The 23095-nt window shown below is 46.9% G+C and overlaps 1 protein-coding gene across 2 annotated transcripts in view; it reads left to right on the top strand.

The window, feature by feature from the left end:
• Positions 1 to 23095, top strand: part of SDR16C5 (short chain dehydrogenase/reductase family 16C member 5) — a 240841-nt gene that overhangs the window by 125549 nt on the left and 92197 nt on the right. The window lies entirely within an intron of this gene.

Here is a 23095-nt window from a genome sequence, read left to right as displayed (position 1 = left end):
GGCAAAGACCTGGTTATCTGAACAGTAACCTAGGTTGTTAATCCTGAGTTTCCACAGCCAGTCTGCTCTGGAAACTCCCTATTTGTGGGAAGGAAGGATATACTCACTGGTTATGACTGAGCTGAGTCAGCAGGAGTAGCAGTGCTTGCGGATATGTGATTGGATGTTTGCCTGCAGGGGAGTGTGTTATGGCGAAAGAGGTAACAGTGCTCAGAAACTTTCCATTTAGGTGGATACTGAGAAGAACATATAGATAAGCCGCAAGCATACTGATCCCGCTGATGGGGTGGTGGGTCACAGCAGAGGTGTTGCAGATCTTTTTGTTTGTTTGAGGGGGTCAGTCCTGAAAGAGACACTCTCCTACAGGTAAAAAAGATCTGGACATATCCCTGATGGAGTGGATGGCCTGGCAGATTACCTTTGATCATCGTGGTTCTGAGATCTTCAGTAGACACCAACATGGATGGGACAAATAAAGTTGACAGGACCAATGACTGCTAGTTGCAGTGAATGGACAGGCAAGCAGTGGGTTGTCACTTGAAGGGCAAACAACCACTAAATGGTTAGTAACCCCTCCCCCCCCCCCCCCCCCCCCCCCCCCATTGAGTGCAATGGGGTGGAACCCTGGGATACACCCCTTCTCCAAGCCAGAAATAGATTGTTCCCATTCAGGAATTATAGGCACCCCCGTTTTGATGAAACTTGTATAAGGACCCTCACTTGAGCACACATGTTAAAGTTAACCTCGCTACTTTTTGATGCATTTCAAATGAGCCAAGGGGTGTTCTGTACGTAGTTGGTCCAACTTGTTTTCCTGTAGCCTGTGAACTGGTTTATGGGGCCCTCTGCATCTGGGAAATGCCCCTATTCTCATAGCAAGGAGATATGCAACGCAGTTAAGTATAGGTAAGAATCTTTATTGAAGATGTAGGGTGAAACATAAATGGGTATATGATCGCAGATTAATAAATGAAGGCATGGGATCTGATGAGAGAAGTACACACATGAGGGGAACCTGTATGCGTGTAATACAATCAGCACCCCGAATCAAGATGGCACCTGCTCCTGCACAAGGTTGTGCCACAGAACCACTATGCCATCCTTGCAGGTGAGTCTGCAGATTATACAAACCCGAGCTATTACGTAACAGACGTTGATTCAGGGCCCTTATGATTGGCTGGCGCCAGTTCGTACATGGTCTATGGCATTCTCTCTTAATTCAGTAGCAAGATTGCCTCTGGTCTTGGAGAAGACTCCTTTTCCCAGAGACCTGGGCGAGAAACACGGATAATACTGGCTCTGAAAGAACTGTGTGTCTATCTTCTGTAGATGGTAGCAGGTGGTACTGATGGTATTTATTTTACAACTGCATCTTCTAACGTCGCTGGGAAAGGTAAACCCGTTCTGAATACGTGCTTTTGGTACCCAAAGGAACAACACTGCCATTTGGAAAATTACTTTTCATACATATCTGAATCAAAAATTGTTCTTGTTTTTGAAAACCGCCATATGCATTTTTAATGGTAAACATTGCAAAGTTTGAAAGCACATAATGCACAATGTCCTTCTGGGAAACCCTGGTTTGACGTGTTTTTGCTTCTTTTTGTGAATTTATATTAAAATGCTGCAGTCTCACTTTTTAGTCCAATTATAATAACGAGTGAGCAGATGAGCAAAATAAAAAGCCTGCAAACCAAGCTAAATACGCCTCTCAATCCTAGTGAATAACTCTGACTAGACTATTGAGTGCTGGCGGTTGAACAGTGAGCAAACACTCACCTGCTGGATACTGAGGGTGCATTCACTGGTCCAAAATAAGTAACAAAAGATAATGTTTGATTCAGAATGGTGCCAAGAAAGCATGCTTGAGGGTGGACAGAGTATGGCAAGTAGGAGGTAGGATTGTGCAAAGACGTGCGTGTGCACAGTTGTTTTTTATCTTTGCGTGATAACCCGTTTCACAAAAGGTGATAAGTGACTTTTGTGCTCAGTAGCTTACATCTTAAAATGTTGCACCTTGGACTGCAATGGCAGGGTATTTCAGGGCATTATGGTGGCCCGAGCTTCTCTCGGTCAAATGCCCTAAGCGGCTCTTCCCTAGCGTAATGCAGATATGGTATGTGTGTATGTATGTATATGGTATTTCTATAACACGAACCTAGCTAAAAGGCAAGTGGCTTTCTGTACATTACCTGACAGTGTGTGTGTTTTTTTATTACTTTGTAGGGTGCATGCCTATCCAGGTGAACCATGGCACTGTTTATATATGAGACTTTAACACCTATTGAGTGAATACCCGGGGTTTTAGCATTTTCCTAAATGATAGTGAGCCTGATGTGCCCGGGACCGTGTATTCCCAAGATGTTAAACCTAAACACTGAATGTTCTGACTTCCGATTGGTTCTTTGAAAAGGGCATTCACAGAGCAGGATTATTATGAGCATAGTTCTGGAATATATGGAAAAGGAACCCACGTCCAAACTAAATCTGTGTTTTTTTAATAATGCGCAGTGCCTTACATTTGGAATGCTGTTGGACTGGTAGTGAGTGGACTGTGGTTTTAAATTGCCAACAACCATGCTCTCTCATTCAGAAGGCGTTGAAGTTAGCTAAAGAAAACACAAAAGTGATGGCTGGCATGTTTTCATTCATTTCAGCTACTGGAACTGCTTAGGCCACACATCAGTGCATTATTTAATTCCTACTAAGCCCCCTCACACAAAACCCAACTATATGCAAATCAGCCTTGGAACTTCTCCAATAGGAATACTGCAGCCTAAACTATGAGTCCAGGTACCCTCTGAACGGGAACATAAGAAACCACAGTACCGTGTCAGCCTAGTTAGGGCTCATCATTGAGTTATAGCATCAGTCTTGTGGCACAGTAAGCATGTGACCTGCCACCCCGTGCCACCTCAGACAGAAGCCAGCCACATACAAGTCACCACTTAGGCTGTCACACTAAGGTGCACTTTTGGTAGACTTAAGTAGAGCCCTGTGCAGTGATGTTGTCTACACAGGATCACTTCTAAGATCCCAACAATGCTTTTTATCACTGAGATGAAAGAAAAAACAACAGAGCAAGGTTTGTAGTAGTAAATGGCATAATTTTATCATCATGCTGATTTGGTGGACTAAGGAGAATTAGACATCAACTTGGTCTGACCCTTATTGAAATGCAGTGAGCCAGTCCGGACTCTCCAGTGTGGAGTGTAGTTTTGGGGTAATCATCAATTTTAACAAGCAGTCCATGTATTACAAGAAAGAAATCTAGATCAAACCATTCCCAGAATGAATGCTACCTTGTTACTGTGGTGACCCCATGAAAAAACTGTAGAAATGAAAGCATGTGGCCTTCTCCAGTGCATCGATCTGTGGTTCAAATGCTAACTTAATAAACAACATCTTAACTAAAAAAAACTTAAAACAACAATTAAAATATCATAATTATCAGTAAAGTAAATACATCAAAGAAAACACTGGGACCGTGAATTACAAGTTACCAGTCTTTTGCTTCTACCGTGAACGCAGTGTTGCAAAAGGACAACTAGCATTACATCACCAAAACCCAAGGGAGCACATATGGGATAATGTAAGGGTTTACAAAATGCCATGTCCTTCATGAGCAGCCCATCCAAGCAATGGCCAACCATGAAAAACCAGCCAATGGTTGAAATATGCTAATTTTTAGAAGTCTACAAAAAATATAGTAAATTTCAATAAATAAATTAATTGCCACACAACAAATATCCAATAAGTAGAACTCGAGTTATGAATTTCTAAAATTTCAGATAATAATAGTGCCATTAAGCATCAAGCACCAGTGGCGGTTAACTGGTCACTCTGGACTGGGTTAAAGTCAGCAGTTCAGGCTGACTGCGATGGAGCATGGGCCAGATACTAGGGAAAGATTGAACCCAGTGGAAATTTTACCTCCAGCTTAGTCAAATTCTACATGAGGAGCCTTAGTGGGAGCTTTGCATTGGCGGTGGCCTCAAACAGATTGTTGTTGGAGCAAAGAGCAGGTTGCTGTCGGTGCTTTGCATCAGCGGGACGGGAGGCACGGATGGTTGTGGCAGAAGAGAAGAGTGGGTCCATATCGGAGCTTTGCGTTGACGGGTGATGCGAGTGTGCGTTGTTGACGCAAAGAGCCCAGAATCTCTGAATTTTCACCTTAAGACCAGTTCTTGCAGTTTGTACGAGTGCACTGTTCCACCAACCAAGAGTCCAAGACCTGGGAAAAGCACTTCTTGGGAGGTCAGCACTGACTACGTTGTTTGTATTTATCCTTTAAAATTAAAAAAGAATATAGATCAATACAAAATATCTGAAGTGTGCCACCTACCCAATGTAGCTTGCTATACATTTTGCTAAGCAATTCATTATCCCACACAGTTGGGAGTATTGTAATTGTATTTCTATAGCGCTTACTAACCCTGACAAGGCATTGAAGCGCTTTATGCCGGGCAGCACGCTCCTCCGGAACCCATGGTTAATGGTTAGTTCAGTGTTATTGGTTACTGTTTGTTATTGGGATTAGTTTTATGTGATCAAAGCAAACCATTCCATGCAGTCATTTCAGTTTTCTATGGTGGACTAAATTAACGGTGGTTGGCTGCAATCATTATTTGGGGGAGGTGAGCTCAAGATCTCTAACAAAAGAGAGGGACCCAAACAATCCAAAGGGGTAGGGTACCAGAAGACAAACTGTCAATAAAGTTTCCCCTTTGGGTGAACTTATAGGTTAACCACAGTTTTAAGCTAAACATACATACATACAGTTAATTCTATTCCACAGAGTAGGAGCAGCTAATGATAAACATGAAACAGTCATACAAAAAATTTACATTTTATTTTGGTATATTAAAAACAATATTAAAAACAATACATTATGATACACCATAAATTAATTACAGAGAAAATGGGAAAATACACAAGGAAAATAATTCCAATTAAAAAGAGGAGAAATCACTAGTTCAGACTGATTGTTGAATCCTACTCCAAGTTGTATATTTAATTTCACAATTAAAGGAGTTTCTTTCTTCAATAACTTAGTGTATCTCCACCCAACATTGCATCGAAGCGTTTCGGTTATGGCATATAATTGTTCAAAAGCCAAAAACCTTCCTCAGGATTAAAGTAATAGTATCCCACTTTAACAAAGTATCTTATAGATCAACGAGTGAATAATATCGACGGTGCTGCTAGGATCAGCTACCTTCAGGTAGTTCCTCCAATCTTTCTTGATGTGCGTGTAAACATACACTGCACTACGTAATAGCCAACGTTATGATCACGCCGTGTATTTCAGAGACAGAAATGATCCTTCTGTTCTTGTAGCAGCCAGACCGCCCGCGGCCTGCTGATGAAAACTTCGAGCGGCAAGGTGGGGTCCTGCGTCCTTAGCACTGCGCTGTCAGGTTAAAGTGGGATACTATTATTTTAATCCTGAGGAAGGTTTTTGGCTTTTGAACAATTAATATGCCATAACCGAAACGCATCGATGCAATGTTGGGTGGAGATACACTAAGTTATTGAAGAAAGAAACTACACTAAGTTATTGAAGAAAGAAACTCCTTTAATTGTGAAATTAAATATACAACTTGGAGTAGGATTCAACAATCAGTCTGAACTAGTGTTTTCTCCTCTTTTTAATTGGAATTATTTTCCTTGTGTATTGTCCCATTTTCTCTGTAATTAATGTATGATGTATCATAATGTATTGTTTTTAATATTGTTTTTAATATACCAAAATAAAATGTACATTTTTTGTATGACTGTTTCATGTTTATCATTAGCTGCTCCTAGTCTGTGGAATAGAATTAACTGTATGTATGTATGCTTAGCTTAAAACTGTGGTTAACCTATAAGTTCACCCAAAGGGGAAACTTTATTGACAGAAGGTGAGCTCAAGCACATGGCTGGTGGGAGTAATACAGAAGTTAAAGGAGATTAGGTATTGTTAGGTTGCAATGGTATGATTTTCAGCAGAAGGAGGAAAGATTGTATCTTGAGAAGGATTTGTCGAAAATGTGCTGAAATATAGAATAGTCCGTTGTGCACATGTCAAGAGTAAGTTGTGCTCAGACACAACTTACTCTTCATGTCTTCTGAGCATCCATTCCGTTCTCTAGTTTCTATTCCGCTCCTAACAGCTCCCATCCCCAATCACTTTTCTGCCTAGCTAATGCGTCCCAGTAGTCGTATGACCCTCTTTGCTCCTGGTTATCTCTCTGAGCAACATCCAGGGCAAGGAGTTAGGAGAGTGAACAGCACATGCCCCAAACACTGCCACATGCATGTTTAGTTCATGTGCCACTGCAGGAGGGCTCTTTGTGGAGTGAATAAGGGAATAATGTCACATTCTGAGTTGAGAGCTCCCTACTCTTGATCCGCACTTTACCACATTTTTCCATCTGTGGTCCTAACTCGTATTCCTTGTGTCTCCGATCATAAGTTCTGTGCCATGCTCACCATGCTTGACCTGCCTGCTCTGTAATAGTAAGAAAAGGACACCAGGACTGCAGACTGACACACCGACCAGTAGATCAACTGGAAATTGGACACCTTGGCTGAAACAGGATATTTTCCTGAAGCAGCTGTGGAAGGAGGAATGGGCCTTGGGAAACCAATGAGCTTGGGGAAGGAATTCACTTCTCCCTGATTTCTGATTATGAAAATTGTGCTTGTTGTATTACCCACCAGCTCACTATAAAGCATTTCCATCATCTGTCCGTCTCCTTGTCCTCCCTGCGGCGGGTACCCCCCGGATAAAACATCCCTACAGTTTTCCTCCCTCCTCCAACTCCCCCTCAATTTTCTATTTCTTTGCCCCCCTGACTCCGGTACTTTGATATCTCCTTAACTCTCTAGTCTGGTCCAACCATGGGACCCTGCACCCTGTTCCTGTGCCTTGCTGTTGTCTATGCTTTCCCATCCATGAACTGGTTCGTTGTTCAGCCCTCTCTCCACCTCACACTCTCTCTCTCTAGCTCCCTCTCTTTTGCCCCAGTCCCCTTCTGCAGTCTCCCATGATCCCGCAGCCACAAACTGTTCATGGTGCTCCAAAGGAAATAGTTCCACAGTCTCGTAAGTGATATCTTTGGATGAGGGAAAAGGCAGTTGCAGGTATGTGGGTGATGAGCGCCTAGTTTTAGATCACGCTTGTGACCTGCTGGCTGCGAGGGAGTGCACTGGAACGGCTGCTTTGGGCTTATGGGTTTCTGCGACCTTTGTGCCTTGAATTCTGTGCTGCCTCACTTGTATCCTGCCCCTCCTGTTTCTGTCCTGGACACAGCTAGTCAGCTACAGGCAGTAGCAGTCCTGGCCAGGTCTGCCGCAGGTGGAGTTCCGTCACTGCTGCTGTCTTCCAAGGCCAGTCACATCTCCCCTCACCTTCTTAGCACACTTCTTGTCCCTCCTCATCTCACGATTTCATGCTCCCCATCGCTCTATGAAACTGGCTGAAGGGAGAATAATCTCGACAAGCTCAAGGTAAAATCCGTTGTGTTGAGTGCTGCCTAATTAAAGTGCTGCGCATTAAAGAAACAGAACTTCGTCCAGCCTGCAAGTGGTAGCGGCCGGGGACAGTACAGGGCAGCCACAGTAAGTCTGAGGCGGCGGAGGCGTGGGGGCCAAATAATCGGAGTTCTTACCTCTCTCCATGCTCCTGGTGCCCACAGGCGGCAAGATGGCGTCCGTGACTGGCGAGACTGGCGTCAGGCGCTAGGAAAACCCACCGAGGCTGGCGACTGCACCGGGGACGCTGGAACCCTGCTGATGTGACCGGAAGATAGCCTGCAGCTCCCGATCAGGATCCCGGTGAGGAGACGGCGCACGCAGGTGGGCGGGGGCCGTCCAACACCATCTGTTTAGCCCCAGCTGCCTGACCCTAAGATGGCGGCGCCCGGGACACGACGGGCGCCATTTGGCGCCGAGTAAACTTTTAAGCAGTAGGCCCCACGAGATCCCCAGTGAGGACGGCTGAGCCCCTATGTTGCCCTGGGCCCAAGTAGTGTGCTGCGGAGCGGCTTGCTCAGTTGGGAGAGACCCGGGACGCACAGCGCATTAGTGCATTTGGGAAATAGGTGCACGTTACAGAACCACACCAGCGCTTCACGGCTGCTCACGCGAGATGCGTGATCTTTGGTAGGGGCCGTCCATATCTCCCGTTCAGAGCGCACAGGAGCGCTACAAAGCGTTCGCCCTGCCCCAAAACTTGCAGAAAGTAGCAGAAACGCGGGGAAAAGTAATTTAAAGATCAACAACCTTTGCCAGATTGACACGCGTGGAATCTGAGGTACCGGCGCTTTGATCCTAAGATGGCGGGTGCAATCTGAGAATGAGAGATGTCCGTCGGTTCAACAGCAAGTAAAATTAACCGAGTGCCTTGGGTAAGCGCGTAACCAGCTGATTTGGTGTGATTGTACTGGGCGGCTGAGCGCAGAGGTTGAAACAGAGACCAGACCCAGCTGTTGCTCTCAATCTACTTTCTATACCTGACCCCGTCATGGCCGCCAAGTAAGACCGAAACCGAGGTGAGCTTTGTTTCTTGAGCGTCGGATCGGCGATGAAGTCCTGGTGAACTTGTTGGGCACAGCGCTTGAGTGATAAAATCCTCGCTGCCAATCTACTGCCATGGACAAGCTTAGCCAAATGGCTGTCGGAAACAGATTTCATTCCAGTGCCAGATGCACCTTCTTTGCCTTCTACAGCTGCGCAGCAAGTAGTGCCAGCTGCACCGTTTAGGCCTTCTACAGCTGCGCAGCAGTAGTGCCAGCTGCACCGTTTAGGCTTTTTCAGCTTTTTCAGCTGCGTAGAGAGTAGTGCCAGCTGCATCGTTTAGGCCGTTAACAGATGTGCAGCTAGCAGAGCTGCTTACAGCTGCACTGTTTTTGACCCTTTTCAGCTGTGCGGCTATTATCCCTTCTGCATCCAGTTTTAGTTGCTTCTCCTTGGGGTCAGATCTGATTAAGATGGAATGTGAGTCCCCATCCGAAATGGCCAGCTGGACAAGGAGCCTGCAAGACTTGTAGGGCGCCAGGCCAGTAGATATTTGTTGGTGTTAGAAATCGCTTTTCATATAGTATGTTCTCCGCACCCTGCCCTGAGCACCTCTACTGATAGTCTTAAGATGTTGAGGCTGGTTTGCACACCTAGGCTTTGCTAGTCCCAAACGGCACATTAGCTCTGATATCCTCACCTTAACGTCCGGACTATGTGCCCCCTTTATGCCCTTCTATTTCTCTTCTCCACCGCTTTCCCAGTAACACCTTCCTCTTATCCCCCCCACACTCCTTCGCCACTTTTTACCATCATGGCCACCCCCCGAGTTAAGACTGGAACTAATTGCTACAAAATGATTTATCCTCCCAGCCTGTCTAAAGCTGCAACTAAACGATGGAAACATGACACTTTTGAACGTTTCCCAGATTCCCTTTTTGTTGATCAATTTTACAATAGTCGTTTTGGGAGGCTAAAAAATGATTTCATTTTCTTCACTCACGACATCCCCTCCTGGTCCAACAGTTTTTACTATTCCCTCAACGTCACCTCCTCCTCCTCTATCCCCCATGGGAAAAAACTAAAAATTTCCCCCTCTGCTTGCTTCAAAGGTAACCTCACTATCTCACTCTATAACAACGGTACTGTCCTGATCCAAGGCAAAGACAACTGCCTCTCGCTCTTTGACTGCCTCTTCCCCTCCCTACTCCCCTCCTCTGCAACCGGATTTCCCCATGACTCTCCTTCCAGCTCCACCCATTACTCCCTTTCTCCTCCGCAGACCCCACCTCACTCCAATTGGCTGCTCCCTCGAGAAGCACAGGTCGGCCCCCTTCCCTCCCCCTCCCTTGTGACCTCCCCCCTCACTGTATATCCCTTCGCACATCACTTCAACCTTACCACAAGCCAATACGGTCCTCGTCCCATCTGCAACATCCCGTTTCTCCAATCTCTTCTCCTCCCCCATTTTCCTTCCCATCACCCCCCTTTTTAGCCCACCTCTCCTCCGTCCCTCTCCCCCAGTGTACTTTCCTTATGCTCCCCTCACCCCTTCCATCTCTCCCCCCTACCCCCTCCTCCCCTCGTTATTCACCCCGTCTTCTCCTCAATCCCACTGCATCTCTCTCCTCCCTCCTACTCCGCCAGTAATGCTGCACTACTCCCTTCCCCGCCCACGAACCCCTTCCACTTCCCTCCCTCGGGCCCAGCAGAACCACTTCCTCTCTTCAACTTCCCTTTCTCCCAACCCCCTCACTCTGCCAGATGCCCGTTCCCTCACAGCCACCTCTCCTAGCTGACAGGTCCTCCACAACCACTGCACCTCTTTTCCTCCCAAACCTCCTATATTCTCATGACTCCACACAGGCCTCCCCTCTCATTCTACCCAACCGCCGTGTTCCGCACCCCTCTCCCCCTAAATTTGTCCTTAATTCCTCTCCCTCTTGCAACACCAACATAGACAACTCTCCCTTAACCTCCGTTTCACTAACTCCCGCTCTCACCCACCACCCTTCCCCACTTATGAACCCCACACCCAAAATTACCTCCTTTCCTGCCTCCTCTCCCTGCCTGCCACCACCCACTCCACCCCCCCTTGTTTCAATAGAGCCGCCCAACCTTCCCCAACCCAACCTTCCGTGCTCTGCCTCATTCTCATTGGAAAACACGCTAGGCTCTCTTATCACCTCCATCTCCCAGCTTACAGCTGCCATTTCACTTTTATGCTCTAAGATTGTCACCCCTTCTTGCACCGCTACTCCTTCCCAACTTCCCACGAGATGCACCTCGCCCCCTCACCCCAGTACAGCCAAGCTTAACCTATCGTCGGGAAACTCTGTTAACTCACTCAAGCCCTTGAACGCCACCCCTCCTCAACCGACATACCCTAGCAACCCCACTATCTACACCATTCCGATCATCACCTCTGTCAGAACAAAGCATCCACCTAAACCCCCCCGAGCACCCCCTCATAAGTACAATATCCCGACCCTTCAGAGCCCTAGTGCCCCCGTCACCATAACAGTCTTGACAGAGCTGCGCTGCATGCTTCACAACTGCAGATCTGCAGTAAAACACAAACTTGAAATCTCCGATACCATCACCCTTCATAATATTGACATGCTCTTCCTCACAGAGACCTGGTTCAAAGATACATCTCACTCTATATTTGATCTCCTATTACCCACAGGCTACTCTTTATTTAGGAATGACAGAACTGACAACACGGGGGGAGGTGTTGCAGTCATCTTTAGAAACACCCTCCAACTCAAGGCCTCTCCTAACAGCTCCTCCAAAACCTTTGAATGCCTTTCTCTTGAGCTTCAATTGCAACACCGTTCACCCCTCCGATTCCATGTCATTTACCGCCCGCCTCGTAGTGGCCCTTCGTTTATGGATGAACTCACCGACTTCATCAGCGACCAATACTCGCGAAGTGACAATCAGACCTTCGTGGGTGACTTCAATCTCCACTGGGGAGCAACGCAAGACTCCTCTGCGAACTCACTGGCCACTTTCCTCTCTACAAATGATCTTATCCAACACTGCACTGAATCAACACATTCTAAGGGCGCAATCCTGGACCTTGTTATTTCTAAAGCTGGCATGCTTTCTACCACTACCCCAATTCATGTAGATTGGTCTGACCACCTCCTCATCCCATTCTCTCTTCAACTTTCACACTCTATAACTCTTGGCCAACCCAAGAGGGCCATCTCATGGTTCCGGGATGCTAAAAATATTGATGTCGGTCCCCTCTGTGAATCAGCTTTGTTATCTCTTCCAAGGCTCAACCCGAACCTAGATGTTGACGAACTCACCTCTCAAAGCCTCATAGTTCTCGCAGCTGAAATTAATAAAGTCGCTCCACTCAAAAGCAAAAGGTTAAGGCCCACTCCCTCAGCACCTTGGTTCAACAAATCCCTTTATGAGGAAAGGAAGCAGCTAAGATCCCTGGAGAAACAATGGAGGCAAGTGCCCTCCTCCGACAATTTGGCCATGCTTCGCTCAGCAAGATCCAAGTACCACAAGCACATCTTCCTTGGGAAAGCGACACACTTCAAAACCCTCCTTGACTCCGTCAAAAATAGACCCAAAAAACTATTCGATCTCATCAAAATGCCTAACTGCTCTCCCCCCAACCTCCAAGGTGGATGATTCTACAAAGAGAGCAGCGGATTTTGCTATTTTCTTCGATGAAAAAGTGAAATCACTTGTGGATCAGGTCGCTCATCCTACCCCTCCAGAGGAGCGCAAATCCTTAGCCATTTGGCAGAGCTTTGACCCCATATCTGAAGATGCCCTTCTCAAGTGCATACGGGAAACAAAGCCATCCAACCATTCTCTTGACCCTATCCCCAGTGCCATTGCCAATGACTTCTATACCCATTCCCTCTCCTAGTGGACCACTCTGATCAACCTCTCCCTTTGGCAAGGCTCCCTTCCTGCCTCCTTCAAAACTGGGCAGGTCACCCCTCTTCTTAAAAAACCCACTGCTGATGCGAATGACCTCCACAACTTCCGCCCCATCACTAACCTTCCCTTTCTGGCGATGATCACAGAAAGATGTGTAGCAAAACAACTCTCCTGTCATATCAAGGACAATGATCTTCTTGACCACTGTCAGTCCGGCTTCATCCAAAACTGCAGCACTGAAACAGCCCTACTGCAAGTGGTTGATGACGCGTTGAGGATACTCGATTCAGGGGGGTCCCGTCTTCTAATTCTCCTTGGCCTTTCCGCAGCCTTTGACACTGTCAATCACAACACCCTCCTCAATATTCTTCAACAGAGAATGGGCATGGAGGGCACTGTGCTTAAATGGTTTGCATCCTTCCTTTCTGGCAGATCCCAAATGATCAAAATAGCGAACAGTCTTTCACCTCCTGTGGCGGTAGGTCAAGGTGTTCCCCAAGGCTCGATACTTGCTCCCACACTGTTCAATCTCTATTTAGAACCACTGGGAAATCTAAGTTAATCCGGGATTCACTATCATCTCTATGCTGACGACACTCAACTCTACCTCAAGATTGCCTCTACTCACGATCTCTCCATCCTAAGCTCCACTCTCGACTCCATTCAAAACTGGGTGTCAACTCATCAACTGATTCTGAATCCCTCCAAAACTGAATTCCTCCTCTTCTCCTCCTCACTCTCTCCTCCCCCGGTTCAATCATGGATGGATCAGATGAATCTACTAAACAATAAACCCATCATTGTCGACAGAGCCAAATCCCTTGGTGTCGTACTAGACAAAAAACTCAATCTAATTCCCCACATCAATTCCATTGCAAAATCAGCTCGATACCAACTGCGCCTTCTTTGGGGAATCCGTCGCTTCTTCCCGGAGCGGGACCTTATAACCCTGGTGCAAGCACTGGTCCTCTCAAGACTCGACTACTGCAATTCTCTTCTTACTGGCCTCCCCAAATCCCACTTGTCCCCACTTAAGTCTGTTTTCCACTCAGCAGCTCGTTTCATTTATGGGGCCAAAAGAAGCGATCACATCACACCGATGTTATCTACCCTCCGCTGGCTTCCCTTTGAGGCTAGAGCTATCTACAAGACCGCTTGTATCACCCACAAAGCCCTGCACTCCTCTTCACCTCGCTACCTGGCGAATAAACTGAAACTCTCTGGAGGTTCTAGACCTTCACGCAATGCGGAGAATCTACTGCTTGAACCTCCCAATTTCAAGAAGGAAAGCACCATGGCCCAATCCTTTTCAGGCAACGCAGTGAGAATCTGGAACTCATTCCCGCCTCAGCTCCGGACCACCGCCTCCTCCCAGGCCTTTAAAAGGGACCTCAAAGCTCTCCTCCTCCAGAGACACCTCCAAAAGTAACTCACGTCCTCTCTTTTATCTGAAGGAAGACCTCCCACTACTGAAAATTTCTACTTCTCATGTCCATGGAAGTGCCTTCCCAGTGTGTTCTTGTGGTTAGAGTGTTTGCCTTTTATTGCAGTATTATCCATGTACTTGTGTTTGGTACCCTCTTGCAACTTGCACTCACCACTTTGCCCCTGTAACAAACGGTTTGCTTCCTCTCACATGTTTTTTACCTTTGATACTTGCACAAGTGCCACTTTTGCCTACGTAATCGTTTGTTCTTGTGCCTGAGTGTCTAACATATATTGCAGTATTATACCACAAATTATACTCTATTTTCTCTTGTAGCCTGCACACTTGTCACTTTTTCCTCCTGTGCACTTTTTACTACCTCATGTATTTTTGGTAGCCCACATTTTTACTACCTCATGTATTTTGTTTGCTCACAAGTGTCACTATTACCTTGTCTACCTCATGTATTTTTGGTTTCTCACAATTTTTACTACCTCATGTATTGTATTCTTGTTTGCTCACAATTATCACTTTACCGTATGTAACGTAACGTATGCCTCTGCAATCTGTTGCTCGTGTAATGTTCTCAGTTTGAATCATTTCTGTTCCTATTGTGAAGCGCTCTGACGCCTTCGGGTAAAGTCCGCGCTATATAAAATTGCATAAATAAATAAAAATAAATAAATAAAGCTGCAGCGCAAACATGCCTCTAGGTGCGACATAATTCCCTGCAATCATTTATATAAAGAGGGCTCATGGCAGGGCTTTGTTTCTTTGTTACGCTCCGATTTTCATTTTTGGGGACCTGGACTCATTTTTAAGCATCAACTTTGACTCGGACCAAAAAATAGAGCGGCAGAATAGGAACGGAGAGAAAAAAAAGGAAAACACAAAAAAAGAGCAAGGGTGAAAGAAACCTGTAAGAGTGAGATGAAGAGACAGGAAGAGTAAGTAGGCTGGTGGAAAAAAGTCATGTCAACTTAAAACTAGACAGCCTCGATATTCGACAAAACGCCAAGGCTCCTAGGAGAAATTTGGGCCCCGCGTTTATTTAATTTGAACAAATTAGGTTCTGGATATAACTTTTTTTGTCAATTGCTCCTTTTAATCTATTCAACCATTCCCGTTTAAGATACATAATACAGAATAGTATACAGGGGGTTCTAATGCAGAGCTTAAGATGTGATAAGAGGGTAATTTTTGTCAATGGTTGTTAAAGTATTATCTATTCCTTATGTATCTTAAAGCGAACCGTGGTAAAATGTCTAATGATCATTGTTTATCTGGCACACCTATGTCGGATAGTGAGCGAGAGGAACATTGCACTCGCGGCCACTGCAAATATGCTACAATGACAACCAGTTTATTTGCAGAATTCATTACATTATGTAGCAAGAAAAGGCGGATTCTGTGGCATAATGCCTTTTGCAGCTCTGTACTTTTGCAATTTTATCAATTTAACTAACACACGTTAAAACTGGTCAAAAGTTTCACCTCATTTGCAAAAGTGGAACACCCGAATACAGCAATTAAAAGGTGGGATACAATTGCACTGCACCACGTGTGGTACCTTTTTAGTAGCATGTGGTATGTTAAAGCTAGAAACATTTGTCATGTTGAAATATGCAAATGATACAGCAGATTGTTGTTGATTACGCCACATGTGATGTGCAGCAATTCTTTATTTATGTGGAAAAAGCCAGGACCGCAGAATCTCATAATTCCAATGACCTTGATTATACTCCACTAAGTATGAACTTGTGGAACTATATACTTTTTCAACAAACCACTTTACTCCGAAAGGCACAGATGATTTGCTGACGACAGTAACACAAATGACGTTAATGAACGCCTTTTGTGCTTGTTGGTGTATAATATTTGGTATTGTATCACCTAAATAGGTCTGCCTCGCGTGAACAGCTTGTTTTCATCTTGCATAATTGATTCTCACTGCCCTCTGTTTGCTTTTCTTGTGTCTTTCTGCACAGTGCTGGCGGTGTTCGTGCGTACTCGTGTGTGTGTGTATGCCTCTGAAAGTATCACACACTTTCTTCTCTCTGCGGGAGGATTTGCTAATCAGTGTGGCTTGGAAGACATTTGTTGAACGTCACGACGGCTTTGGGTGTGGTTGCTTGCATAAGGAATTCACGTTGAACGTACTGTGGGAACCAGCCCACTTTGTTAGCAGCAGTACTTTCCTGGAATTATAATTATCAGCAGAAATCACGCCCAAGTCCTTTGAAAATGTATTGCGCGGTTTGAGTAGTTGTTTGGGAATAAATAACTGCTAGCAAGAACGTTTGTCCTCTTTTGCATTTCTACGAGCGAGCATGTTGACAAAACTGTCAATGTGTTTTTAATTGAACTGGGGACAGATTGTAATGTATATTTTAGTTCTGCACGCAACACTAACGTAGTGAGTCTGGAGCAGGCCCCTCCAACGAGTAGCTCATGGGTTACTGGTAGCTCTCCAGCCAGCAACAAGTCGCTTCTCTGTGTGCAGCCCAGCTTATTTAATTAGAAACCTTTACTTGGTTTAATATCTGTATACAACATTTGAAAAATGTGGGTATTTTCAGAACTCATAAGCTGAAGTTTGGAGAAAAATGGTTGAATTTACTAGCTGTATGTGAAGCTGATGTTTGAATGATCCATCTTTTTGCATTGGGGAAACCTACTTCTAATTAGTACCCCGGTGCCACGGGCATTACATCTATGGTTATGTGCTGCCCATGTTGAAGTATTCCAAACTGGCTAAGCATTTTTTGTTATAACTGCTGATGCGCTGCTGGTAATCTTACATGGATTGACCACTAATGTTATTTTGTCAGAAGTGTCAATTTTATCACACTGATCATGTTTGTTAGTAGCTCAGGATGATTGAGTGAGACTCTGTCCCTTGGTGTCCGCCTTGCTCCCTACAGGAGTAGCTGGGAGCCAACACGCACTTTTGGGGGCAATTTGCAGCTGTTCAACGGAGGACTCGGCCGCAGTGGAGGTGAGAGGCACGGCGAGCGGGACTGCGAGGACCAGCATTCCTGAATAACACCGCCAGCTGGTTCCTCTTCCCGCCGCGCCGCGCCCCCTCCCAGTACCACGCCCCCCTGTCATACTTAGGAGCACCTGGGCACGCGCACGCGCATCGCGGGACGCGCGCGGGGCGGAGAACGGGGCGAAGACCGGGCAAAGAGCGGGCCGTTTTAAGCCGGCAGAGACCGGACCGGGCCACCCCTCTGACGCTCCCTGTCCCTTAGCCCCTCGCCGCTTAACTCCAAAATGGCGACCAGGGCCTCAAGGAGCAAATCCGCTCAACAGTGTTCAGGTACACTGGAAAAATTCTTGCCAAAGGCGAGTGCTCTAGCCAATAAATGCCAGTCAGTCACGGAAACACACCTGGAGCTGGGATCTGAAAGCGTGGCATTGGACCCCGGGGATACTTTTTCTACTGATGTTAGTACGCCTATACTACTGGACGCCACCCATATGTCACTAATGGACAGTATTGATCAGACCATTGAGTCGGTTCTCCAGCAGTTAAGAACTCCATCAATCCCCCAGAGGGATAGTGACCCCCCTCGGCCATCTGGTATCACTGACCACTCTTCTATTCCGGTCAATACGGGAATAGAGTTGCAGGAAGTGGGACAGGTTGCCCTGCTTACAGAGCCTGCAAGTAGTGGAGTGGAACAACCACCAAAAAGGAAAAGGTCCAGGAAACCAAAGAAGGCAAAAAGGGCCAAAGTTGATACAATTGAGTTAAATCTGGATGTCAGCACAGACATCTCGGCCTCCCCTGAGCTCATTTCACCAGGGTCTAGGTCGGATCACATAGACTCTCCAGTATCCACAGCCTTACCATTGCACTCGGGTCCATTTATATTCGGCGGGGCAACTTCCAATAGCACTGACATGATAATCAGCTCATGTCATGATAATCAGCTCACTCACAGACACCCTTAAGAACTTGTTGATCCCTATCTCGGACAAACTGGACGCCATAGAGGCTAGACTCAAGGCTATGGAAAATATTCATAAAAGGAACAGCCCTGGGTCAGCTACAAATGCTCCTTTAGTTCCCCGGGATCCATCTGGGAACAGACCGTCGTCTTCTGCACTGACCCAGGTCTCAAATTTGGTCCCGCGCAGCACAAACGGTGCGCTTGCCCCTCAAACGCACCCTTTGCCATCTCCAACGCCTAGGCCCCCTGTTCCGGCCCCTAGGAGATCTAAGCCACTTCCTGCTCCTCAACCGAGGGGAGATGAGAATTCTACTAATGGTCCCACTGGTAACACCACTTCCCCCCATGATAGGCGTAGGGTGGTTAATTTGCCCCCAGAAGCAGTTCCGTACACGGCAATCATGGTGGGAGTACCTGAGCTAACTGGTGACACAAGGGAGCCTCAGGACTCTTTACGCAACAAGGTCATAAGTTGGCTTAGTATTAACAGGCCTCTGCCCCCAAACCTGAAAGGTGAGGTTCTGATGGTCAGGAGGATCCAATGGATTGGCCTTACCCCAAAGAACAGGGCAGGGGATTGCATCATTGTAAGTTTCAAAAGCCCACATGTCGCCAACTACATCTGCAATTGGCTCGTAAGGCCTGATAAGTCCAACATTGAATTAGTACCCCTCTCACACTTCTACCCAAATGCTTGCAATACAGAGGTGGGGAGGGAGAAGGGGTGGACTAGAGTAGGCTTTGCTGTAGATGGCTCACGTTATAGACCAAAGCATTACTTACCACCTGTTCCGGTCAATATCATACATCACAATAGATTTTCCTGTCTAGACCAAGTTGACTGACCACAAACTGGGGAGTCTCTCCTCAGCCTTGGAAAGCTGGTGGGTGAGGCGCAAAGTTGGGTGGGATTGAGTGCTGCCCCTTTAACTGAATGTGGCCCACAGGATACCGCCAAAGAACGAACGGTTATCCTGGATGATATTCTGGGCCAACAAGGGCCATCACCTAACACTGGGTCTGATCATAGTTTACAGGCTGAGGAGGTGGAGGTGGATGGTCCACCCACCACCACGGTTTGTAACATTGCTCTGTCAGACTCATATCCCCCCACAGTCACCGCACAACCTCCTACTGGAGGTCAAGGTACACTACCACAAGATCCAGGGTTGAGAATTCTCTCCTGGAATGTGGCAGGAATCGCAAACAAGGAAGGCACACCGGAGTGGGATCACCTATTAGGTACCAGTGATATCCTCCTTTTTCAGGAAACATGGGCGAGGGAACCCCAAACCAGGAGAGGGTTCGAAATATTTGAAATCCCTGCCAAATGGAGTGGGAGGGGGAGGCCGTCAGGAGGCTTGGCAATCTGGATTGCGAGTCACACTGGGTGCCAGGCGGAACAGGTGCATACGTTTTCTCAGGACATCCAGTGTGTACTGCTCACATGGCCTGGCAAACCATCGTGGGCTATTGTTAATGTCTACTCGCGACCAGTTGCCGCGCCAAATGAATCACCCACCCTAAACGATTTGTCCTCCTTCCTGGGTCAACTGCCAGGAGACTTTAAGGTAGTGCTGGGAGGAGACTTCAATTGTCACTTTGAACCCTTGGAAGGCCTACTGGAGGGTGCCCTTACTGCTGAGGATGACTACTGGGGGGTACCACCCTAGTCCTCGCCCCACCCTAAAGCCTGGTCCCCTCTAGCAATACAACTCATGTCCCTCACCTTGAACTTCGCACTGAGGGCTTGTAATGGTCGTACCCCTTCCGATACCCCCTCAGTGTGTACTTTCAACAGAAGGGGCCATGAGTCGAGGCTAGATTACATCATGATAGATATCACACTTTGGCCAAAAGTCCTCGACTTCAGGGTAATAAATAGGTCAGATAGTGACCACAATGCCCTCTGCTTAAATATCCAGCAGCCCCTGCCCCTAGCGGGCCTGTCCGCAGAAAATGGAGGTGAAGACATGGGGGAGCTGCTTCTTACAACAAATAGGCGTCGGGTTAAGTGGGGAAAGCTCCTGAGCTCAGAAGATGCCATTAATAAGTTATACGAGTTGGCACTCCCAAGGTTCATGGAGGTGGATGTGCTTTTAAATGAACCAAGAACCCCAGAACATAATGAGAAACTGGGTAGCATACACCAGGAATTAGTGAGGGATCTGGCAGAGGTATTTCACCCGGTGGTGCCAACCCGAAAGAAAAAGACCCATGTTCCCACCTGGTACACCTCCTCCTGCAGGGCAGCCAAATCTGAGCTTATCGCCGCAATTAAGGAGGGGTCAAATAAGGCCAAGGTACGTGACCTTAGGAAGGAGTATAAATCAGTGATGGCAAATGCTAGGACCGAGTGGGACTGGAACCACTGGCAGGACCTTCATGATGCCCTAAAAGCCAGGGACTCCAGGAAATTCTGGGCCCTGGTAAATAATGGGACGGGGGAACTTAAGAAAGCAATTGAACCCAACATTGCCCCCGCGGTTTGGGAGGCTCACTTTGGGGCACTCTATCAAGACACTAATATCTGCCCTGATAGAGCCCTGTCAGTCCCCATAGGCTCCCAGGACTCTGCCCTGGAACTATCACTATGGGAGGTGGAGGCTGCTCTGGAGCACTTATCGTTGGGGAAGGCGCCGGGTTTGGATAAGTTACCCGGGGATCTTTTCAGGCATCACCCGGACATCTGGGGTCCGTACCTCCTTATTCTTTTTAATGCCATTCTAGGAGGTATGGCAATCCCCGGGTCTTGGCTGGGGGCAGAGATTGTACCGATTCACAAGAAGGGGTCTACTCTGCTCCCGGCCAACTACAGGCCTATTAGCCTAATAGATGTACCCCAAAAGCTCTTTGCGCGCCTCATTCTTAACCATCTGCTGGATTGGGTGGAGGACAATGACATCATGAGCCCCCTCCAGGCTGGCTTCAGAAAGAACACGTCGACCATGGACCAGATCTTCCGCCGCCTCCTCCTTTATTGGAAGACGGTGACGTTAGAGGGGGGAAGACTGTACATGGTCTTCGTGGATCTGAGGTCAGCCTTCGATCTAGTCCCTCGAAGGAAATTATGGGAGGTTCTGGAAAAGCTAGGAGTACCCCCTCAGCTACTCAGCATTATCATCAGGTTGCATGAGAACAACTATGCACAAGTGAGGTGTGGGAGGGATGGCAAGCTCTCGTCCAGATTTCCGGTCCATCGAGGAGTCGGACAGGGCTGTGTCCTGGCACCGACCCTGTTCTGTCTTTTCATTAATAGCGTCATACTACATCTTGATAACGTTAAGGACAATGATGCCCCGCTCCTTGCAGGCAGGAGGGTCCCGGCAATAATGTTTGCTGACGATACCCTCCTGCTTTCCAAATCCCCCATGGGGATTCAGAGGATCGTGAACGGTTTTGGCCTTTTCTGTCGCCAACATGGGCTGGAGGTGAACACAGAAAAGACCAAGTTCATGATCTTCAATCCCCCCACCAAAACCAGACCCAATCCCACACTGGGGAAAGTTAGTCTAGAGAGGGTCTCGACCTTTATATATTTGGGGGTAACACTCCAGGAAAACCTCTCATGGGACTGCCAGATAGCTAGATCCAGGGTAAAATTGTCCCAGCTATCGGGTGCAATGCTGAAGGTGGCTAACAAGTCCACCTTTAAGCCTGTAAGCCCGGCCCTGGAAACATATAGGTCCCAAGCCAAGGCAGCAGCCATGTATGGTAGCGAGTTATGGGGACACAAAGCAGGGAAGGCTTTGGCAGGAGTGGAAAACAGTTTTCTAAGACGCCTACTTGGTCTCCCGCAAGGCACGCCACTTCTGCCCCTAAGACTAGATATGGGTCTTCCCTCCATTGCTGAAGATCTTCTGTCAAAACCCGTGAAGTTTTGGCACCGGATATGGACTACTGAGGAACTGTACCATTACAGACAGGACCTTATTCATGTAATGAGCCTGAATGGCAACAACAAAATTCCCTGGCTGGCTTTTATCAAGACGGAATTGCTCAGTATGAACTTGCCAGACTTATGGGATGATCCTGCTCAGGGCTGCCAAAGGATTACACTGTAAACTCTGGCCCAGTTGTATAAGAATAAGAACTTGTCTCACATGGAAAATGCTTATAATAGTGGCACCCTGACGGCACGTTTTATGGAATCCAAAAATTCTTATGTTTTCGAACCTTTTATGGATTTTATCTTTCCTGTCCTGGCGAGGAAATTGTTTGTGCAATGGAGGTTCGGTACACTCCCCACCAAAGTATTTACCTGCAAATGGTCCATAGGGGGTGACAAACTCTGCCCATGCTGTAAAGCCCATGATGAAGATGACCTACATATAATGTTTGTATGCCATGCTTACCATAGACCCAGGAAGCACTGGATAGCACCGCTCTGCCGGAACCTGGAGTTTAGGAAGTACTTACAGGCTTACAGGGTCATGAAAACCAGTACTCTGGGCCACATTGTGTTTGCTGTATCAAAATTCTTAATGGCAGCGTGGATAATTAGGAAGAAAATGTCCCCCTGAACTGGTACTACCTTGCACCCCCTATCCCCCGCTGGTCCAGTAGAGACTTTTTATATGTATAAATACTGTATTTTAAATGTATGTATTGTATTTTACTGCATCTTTTATGGCCTATATGGCCGAAATAAAGAATTTTTGGAATTGGAATTGGAATATTTAACATAAGTAAATCTCATTAAGGAAAAAGTAGAAGACCCTTGGTCTAGAGTGAATAATCTGTGGTGGCTGGTAGGGATTGGGGCAGGGGGAGTTTGGGGGGGGGTTAGAAAAAAATAATAAAAAAGAAAACTTACCTGCCAGTCGCAAGCAGCCACCTCTACTCTGACGGAGGAAACAGGAAACTTCCAGACTTCCCTAGCCAATCACCAGCAAGACAGCAGCATCGTGATTGGTCTGAGCGCTGTGGTTCGGCGCTCAGACAGGGAGTGGGATGCTGTGCATGTTAGCCACCCAGGTTGTGCAATATAGCTGGTGGAGAACATGCCAAGTGTGCATGACTGTTTGGCCGGCCCAAGATGGTTGGCCAAACCGTCATGCACACTTATGGTGCAGCAACCACTCTTCCTTCCCCCCTCTGGCGTCACACAAGCTCAGCCGCCCGCCCTAACCTGGCTGCAAGCTCAATACTAAAAATAAAATGATAACTTTCCGTTATTTTATTTTTCCTTTGAACTGCTCTTAGAGTGGTGAGTCGACGCTCCTCTGCCTTAGCGGAAGAACCGCCGCTATGAATAGCTAATCATCACAGTGAGTTAGGGATTCATGTGGGA

This window comes from Lissotriton vulgaris, chromosome 4_1 (genome assembly GCF_964263255.1).
Source record: "Lissotriton vulgaris chromosome 4_1, aLisVul1.2, whole genome shotgun sequence".
Taxonomy (NCBI): domain Eukaryota; kingdom Metazoa; phylum Chordata; class Amphibia; order Caudata; family Salamandridae; genus Lissotriton; species Lissotriton vulgaris.
This window is presented reverse-complemented; position numbering and strand designations above follow the sequence as displayed.